Source organism: Lampetra planeri, chromosome 72 (genome assembly GCF_965212315.1).
Source record: "Lampetra planeri chromosome 72, kcLamPlan1.2.h2, whole genome shotgun sequence".
Taxonomy (NCBI): Eukaryota; Metazoa; Chordata; class Hyperoartia; order Petromyzontiformes; family Petromyzontidae; genus Lampetra; species Lampetra planeri.
In genome coordinates, this window is record NC_136177.1 from 1,332,933 (window position 1) to 1,340,783 (window position 7,851).

The following is a 7,851-nucleotide window of genomic DNA, read 5'->3' on the forward strand; positions in this document are numbered from 1 at the left end:
AACTTTAACTTTTTACAAAAATTTGCTTTAAAAAAGATTGGTGCATATTATTAAAAGATAAAATACAATAATATTATACAGTGCTGTGCAAATATATTCTGCATTTATGAGTTTCTAAACTTTTTGTGTGTCATCTGCTGGCCTTCGCGTGTCGTCTGCGGCTTTCGAAAAACTCCCAAAAACTCCCAAAAAATTCCCATTTAATTTCTTGTGCCGACCCCGCGATATATCGAAACCGCGATGGGGAAAGTCGCGATGCAGAAGGGTCGACTGTAGTCAATCCTAGATTTTATGCGGCGCCAGCGTAGGATGCATATAACAGGAGGTGATGTGTTCTTTGCTGTCTGTGCGGGTGAGGACTCTGGCTGCGGCATTTTGAATGAGTTGAAGCTGTGAGAGGAGATTGGCGGGAGCAACGGCAAGTGATGAGTTACAGTCATCAAGGCGCGATGTATTGAAGGAGTGGATAAGCTTCTCAGCATCAGAGAGGGACAGAAGTGATCGGATGCGGGAGATGATGTGGAGATGGCATAATGACACATTTTTTTGATGTGGTAAATGTGGGACTCATAGTTGAGGGAGGAATCGAAGATGATGCCAATATTTCTGACAGTGGGTGAGGTTAAAATGGTGTTGTCGCCTAGGGTGAGTGAAAATGAGACGACCTTCCATAGAAGGGCCTTCGTCCCAACTAAAATAAGCTCAGACAAATTTCGATTTAAAGCTTTCGTGACTGCAGGGATTCATCTTCTTGGTTCTTTCGGTAAAGTCACGTAGAAGGGAAGTAATAAAATAATAAAAATAAAACATAATAAAATAATTCTCACGACGTTTCGGCCACAACGCAAGCAGCCGACCTCAGGTGTCTCCCCGACAGACCTGGTTTTCACCTGAGGACGGCTGCTTGCGTTGTGGCCGAAACGTCGTGAGAATTAATTTATTAAGCTCAGACAAGCTCATGCCTATCGCTGAGATACAACTTGAACCAATGGAGGTGTCTTGCCTCACGGCAGATGTGGAGCGTGCGTTCACAGGAAGTTCCTGTTTTTTATGCTAATTTTGGTCACGTGACCAGGAAGTGATGATTTTAGATTTCCACTGTACCACGCGGGCGTCGGCCATTACACAGATAAGTCAAGATGGCGGCACGCATCGCATCTCAGTGAGACCACAGCCGCACTTGTCCATTGTGGAAGCTTAAGAAGCATTATCTGTAAATTTGTTTATATTCCTATAATATTGGCAATGCTGTTGTAATGTTGGAATGACCGTTATAGTGATGTAAATGCCTTTATGGTGCCGTTAAGTTGTTGTAGTAAATACGAGGCCTAGTTAGTAACGAAGCCTGCGACTTTCCTTATTGTGGATGTTACTTGTGATTTAGTAGGTCGAGTCAGACTTGTGCCTATGTTGCGATCCTGAGAGTAAAGATGACGAAGTATCTCATCCACAGTTTAGTGTTATGTGTAATGCTGTACATTTGGGGTGCAGTGGGATGAATACACGATGTGCCTGTATGCAACGCACCGGCTTGTGCTTTTGTCTAGTTCAGTGGTAATGTAGGGGCCTGGTCCGTCCAGGATCTATTGTTATCTAAGACAATGTTCTAATGCTGTGGTGTTCATTGTGTTGGTGTTTCCGGATTATAACAGATGCTGTATCTGTGTTTTCTCACCAGTTTTACCTTGTTACAATCAATAAATGACGATTGGAGTTGGACGTTCATCCTGGCTCCGAGGGTTTATTGAACGCAAGGTTATCTACTCGACTAGCGGTGCAACGCAGCGCACAGCGAGGCCGAGATAGGAGGGCAGAACCAGAGATGCCAAGAATGTTCTCCATTCTAGACAGAAGAAGTGTCTGATTAACAGTGTGAAACGCAGCACTTAGATCGAGGAGGATCAGAATACTTATGAAGCCAGAATCGGCAGCTATGAGGTCATTATTGACACGGACGAGGGCTGTTTCACAGCTATAACAGGCTCTGAACCCAGATTGAAAAGGTTCAAGCATGTCATTAGTGACCAGATAGTTTTGGAGCTGGGTGGAGACAAGTACTTTGGGCAGAGAGGGCAATTTGGAGATTGGTCTGACATTATTAAGACGTTTAGGGTGAAGACCAGCTTTATTGAGGGAAGGGGTAACTGAGGCATTTTCAGCGAAACAGGAACAGTAGCTATGTTAAGGGATGTGTTAAAATTGTTGCAAGAGCAGGGCTGAAAACAGGGGGCATGATTTGAGTAGTGAAGTGGGAATAGGGTTCAGTCGACGGGTAATGGGTTTCATTACAGAAATCAGATCATAAATGGCCGTGGAATTCGTGTGAAATATGCTAGCAGGGCGTAGCAAAGAGGGAGGTAGATAAGATTCAGAATAGGAGGGAGAGTGTCGTTGATGTACAGTACTTAATTTTCTGATGGCATAAATTTAGATGTGTGTTGCAATCCTCGATAGTGGAGATGATAGCGAAACGAATGAGATTGTTGACAACTGAGAAGATGACTTTTGAGTTACTGTGACCTCTCTAAATGACATTGCTGAAGTAGGTGTGATTATCTGTGGTCAGTGCAGATCTGTATGCACAATGATGGCTGACCAGAGCCTGAGCATGAATAGTGAGGCCAGTTTTCCTCCAAGGCCGCTCTACACACTGGCCTTCTGCTTTCAATGAGCGCACAGTATCATTGTACCATCGTGCAGAGCATTTGAAAGAGACTACTCTCGTTTTCAGTGGGGCTAGTTCATTAAGTTCTTAGTAAACAGTTGAATTGTAGTGCGTCACTAAGTCTTGAACAGTGGCGGGCTGAGGAGGGAGAAAGGGGTCAACAGTCATGGCATCAGCTCGGGTTGATGTTTTTTAGATTTATTGAGGAGTTCCCAGGATGCACTCGGAGACGGAGGTAAGTTGAGGGGCTTTCGCTAAAGGTTTATTACAGACTTTACAACTTAACACATAAGGGTACACAACTCCCAGGGGTTAGGGGTCCTATGCTGAGTCCTGGTCCCTGCCCGGCTAGCTCCGGTCTCTCTCTCCGTGTCGGATTGGGGACTCTGCCAACTCCACCAACCGGAGGGAGAAGCACCTCTATCGGCTACCACCGGCGTCCTTCCAGACTCACAACTTCGTCCCTGGTTCCCTCACTCTACTCGTTTCCACAGTGACCCCGCTTTCGTCACCGGGGTCTCCCTTAAGTACTCCACGTTCTGTGACGTCATCGCACTGGATGGCACACATGACATCACGTCCCCATTCTACTTCTCTACAGATTTATAAAATAGCTGACAGCCGCAAGATGAATAGAGGCTGTGAGAAGCACAGACCTGTGTGGTCAGGTAGCCTTAGATTAACGCAATGGAGTTTGCTTCTAGATGAACCTGATGAGTTCACTAGGTCTAGGATATGGCCACAGCGATGGGCGGGGAAATCAATATGTTGGGATAAATCAAGACAGTCGACAACAGAAAAAAAGTCCAGAGCAGATTTTCAATTAGGATCATCAACATGAACGTTAAGGCAACCAAACATTAGAATAACAGAGGAGAGTGAGTTTAGCTGGGTCAACAATTCAGCCAAGTCACTCAGAAAATTAGCATTGGGTTTAGGTGGTCGATACAGGGCAATGAGCAGCATATGGCATGAGATAGTAATTGGTTTGAGTAACTGACATTCAAAAGCGGGTGTCTATGTGTTTTAGTGTTTGGGGCTTCCGTAAACAGACATTTGCTCAAAAGTTGTTTGGTATGTCTTTTAACGTTGCTGCGTTCAAGTTTCTGGAATACCCATTCACAGAATGTTTCCATCCCTTCACTTTCCCTCATTTCCCTTGAGCTTACTTGCACCTGTGCCTAATTGTATTCTGGTGCCTCTTGCTCTCACGTTACGTTTGCACTGCATTTCTTTTGCGTGAGTTTATGTCCATATCACATTAAAATATAGATATTACTTGCACCTGTACCAAACGTTTTTTTCTGACGCCTCTTGATATCAACACTACATTTGCAGTCTTTTCAGATCCATGTGTTTTCTTGATGACCCTTAAATATCTCGATTGTTAGTTGTGCAATATTCCTTAAGACCCTGTGCTCGTTCTAGGCAGTATGTTTTTGTTGCTCGTGCGATCACGCACCACGGATCTCCCTTACAAAATAGCCATGGAACTGGCTACACGGAATCATCCATATGTAGTGGGTTCAATTGAGGCGCACACTTGATCTTGGAGGCAACACGTTTATTAACTAATACCACGGGGTAACTGTTAACATTATCAGGATAATGACTTAGGGTGGTGACCACCACGGCTGACTATATATACATTGGACAGTATAACTACTAATCGGACCAGAACAGCTAACACGCTGCCTGGTCCACGTGCTTTAAACAATGATCGGCAACGGCAGAGGTATTGGTCCTATCGTGTTTCAGAACTGCCTTGTGTTCACGGACGCGGTCCGAGACATGCGGGTCAAAATCAGGATATGTATTTATACTACAGAAGGAATCCGATGAGCTATAAAGCAATTTTCCCCAGACGTCCAGTCAAGGCACAGGGTAAGAACATCACACCAACAAACACAGTATATAAATATTATAGGAGTGCAAAGTACGAGAAAGGTAAACAAATCACCCTCACACATACAAACCATCCCCATCCTACCAAGCAAGCCCAATGAGGTATTAACTTATTTTTTAGAAGCGACCTGACCACAACTGATAGCTCAACAAAGTGGGCCATTTGGACATTGGAACCTTATAGCGGGACCCCGGGGTCCAGAATAAACGTAAGTCAAAATTGTCATTAATCTATTTTTCGCGACTCCGTCCCACCGCGCACATAAACGCCGCGACCCACCTGGCGTGGATCATTCTGTTGTCATGTCGCCCAAGCACAACGAGAACGAATGTGCAGAAGAAACTAAACTTTGAAACTTTGATTAGCGCATCGTGTAGAGCTCGTCGAGAGGAATAGAACGCCACGTCGTTCTCTTTCAACAGACATAAAATGACGTCGCAATGCAGTTTATGCGAGAGCCAGGGGCTTATAGGGCCCCGGGGTCTCGCCATAAGGTTAATTTATAGGAGCACCAACATCTAAATAATCATAATGCATGTTTCTAAATGTGGAGGGAAAAACCGGAGGACCCCAAGAAAAAATCCACGTGACCACAGGGAGATAGAAATGCAAACTCCAAATATGCAGCAGGCGTCAGGGTCGGGATCGAACCCTCAACCTCCTGCATGAGGCGAGGAAGATGATATTTCCTAGCCACCGTGGCGCCCCTTTAATAAATAAATAAAGATCATTAGTTCCAATTGCATCGTCAATTCCCAAGCTTTGGGCAGTGATCCAGGGGAGTACGCGAGGTGATTTATAAAAGTGTGAAATGATAACGAACATGAGAGCCATTGGTGAAGAGGCACACATGTGAATCTGGCACTATAAAATAACTCTGATAAAATATAAATCCATATGGTGACCAAGAACGATAGAAAAAATAAATTTCTAAACTGAAAAACGCACGACCACCACCCATCCTTGCAGCGCCGCACGGCTCTCTGAACCTGTGAGCAAAGGCTGTAGTAAGCCTCATTCTCTGATGTGGGATGCTGTAGATGGTGGGTGTGAGCCTGTCGCTTTTTTTCAGCCAGCCGGAACACCTCCTCTGTCAGCCAGGCTCTCTGGAGAGGTTTAGGACTGTGGCTGATGCAGCTGCAATGGCTGCTTTGGGTACATAGTCCAAACCCAAAGCAGCCATTGCATCAGGAGGGGGGACGATGCCAACCCCAGCTGCAAGCAATGATGGAATTATCGCTTGAAACTTTCATCAGCTAACTGAGACCAGGTCACTGTGGGTTTGAATGGGGTCTTTGATGTACAGCCATCACCAGTGGAAGAATGGCAGGCACGTCTTACAGATGACAAACTGATGGTTAGTGGGCAGATCAGCTCCACGGTAGGTCCTGGTGACAAGGACACTGGCCCGCATCTGCTGTTAAGTCACTATATAGTCCAGCAGATCATTTTTGTTTGGACTCAGCATGCAACCATGATGTTGTGTGGATGCGCCGATGGTGGAACAGTATGTTGGTAATTACACGCCCATGGGCTGCACAGAAGTCGAGCAGCCTCCCACCGTTGTTATTGAGCTGATCTGGCCCATGCCTTCCAATCACTCCAGCCCAGGTGCCAGCATCATGACCAACTCGGGCATTACTCACCCAACAAGATGACTATCACAAGGGGACACTTTAGCTTGCACCTGTGACAGGCCAAAGAAGGCATCTGATTCATTGGCCTTGCCTGCATCCCTCCACTGATGTTCTTCTTCGGTGTGGCATAAGTAACCACTACCACCACTGCTCGCCTCTGGTTGATTGGAACATGAGTCCAAAGTAGCCTGAGGCTTACAGCGTCCCACACCTCACTGGCATGCTCCCACGCCCTCATCATTATTTTGTTCAGAAGAAAAGCCACTCCCGATTGTTTGGCAGTCTCCTGCCACCAGTAGAGGACTGTCCACCCCTCATGGTCGCAGAGATCCAGGTGGTACCGGTCCAGCTCCCGACAGGAGTGGCAGACTCTCCTCCACAGTGAGCGTTCAAACATTCCACATGGCCACCTGCAGTGGCTTTTGGTTGTTTCTGGAGGTTAAGGGTTCAGTCTCCTTGCTCCACTAAATTTGGTTTTGCCAGGAGACGTCAAAGACGCCTGTCCCCCCGGGGCCTTTGACGCAAGCTTAGATTTTTTTCACGTGTTTTGATGTTATTTGGGTTGAATGTGGAGGGGTTACCAGCCCCTCGCACCCGTCTAGAACCCCTTTGGCCGCTGTGGTGGCTGCAAACGCCATGAGGAGAATGGCCAATTGAAATTGGTCCTCCCCCCATGGCACTGCTCATCATAGCGTTACCGTCCGGCACCAACGAGGTGGTAGTTTTGCCGGACAGTACACACAGACACACGTACACACACACGTACACACAGACACACACGTACACACAGACACACACGTACACACAGACGAAGACAATGATCCCCTGTGTCGCCTGAAAATACTGCTGGCGGCAAGTGCTGTTAGCGAGCACCTTTGAAGGCCGGAACGGTACACGATGGGTTGGGTGGCCAGCACCACGCCCGACCGCCGATGTCTCCCCAGTGGTGATGCTTACACTCCGCACCAGGTACTCATTTGAGGCTGAATCGACCTAGGAGAGGCCCAGGACCGGTTCAGATAATTGTCACTGGGTGTTGGCCGTCAGCAGGAATCGATCTCGGGTCGCCAGCTTCGTAGCGCAGCGTAGCGCTAACCACTACACTACCGCTCACCACACACACACACACACGTACACACACACACACATGGACACACAGACAGTACACACACTCGGATTGTCTTCTCAACCCAGGGACTCAGACGCTGCAACAGCTCGTCCTCCATCTCGCGTCCCGAGTCAAGCTTCCTCCAAATGAACCTTATGGCGGGACCCCGGGGTCCCGAATAATCGTAATTTATTGATTTTTGGCGACTCTGTCCCACCTCGGACAAAAAACGCCGCGACCCCAACCGGAAATTAACCCTCTCGTTCCTCACCAAGCACGCGCCGTTGCCAAAATTGCCGTAGTCATGAACAAAACTTTTGAAACTTTGATTAGATAGAGCTCGTCGTGTCCAGCTCTATTGCCGTATCGTTCGCCTTCGACGGACTTAAAATGACGTCGCAAAACGCAGTTCATATGCGAGAGCCGGGAGCTTATGAAACCCCGGGGTCACGCCATAAGGGGCCGTCCATGAATGACGTCACGCGATTTTGGACGATTTTTGAGCCCCCTCCCCTCGTCACACGGCGTCACAAAA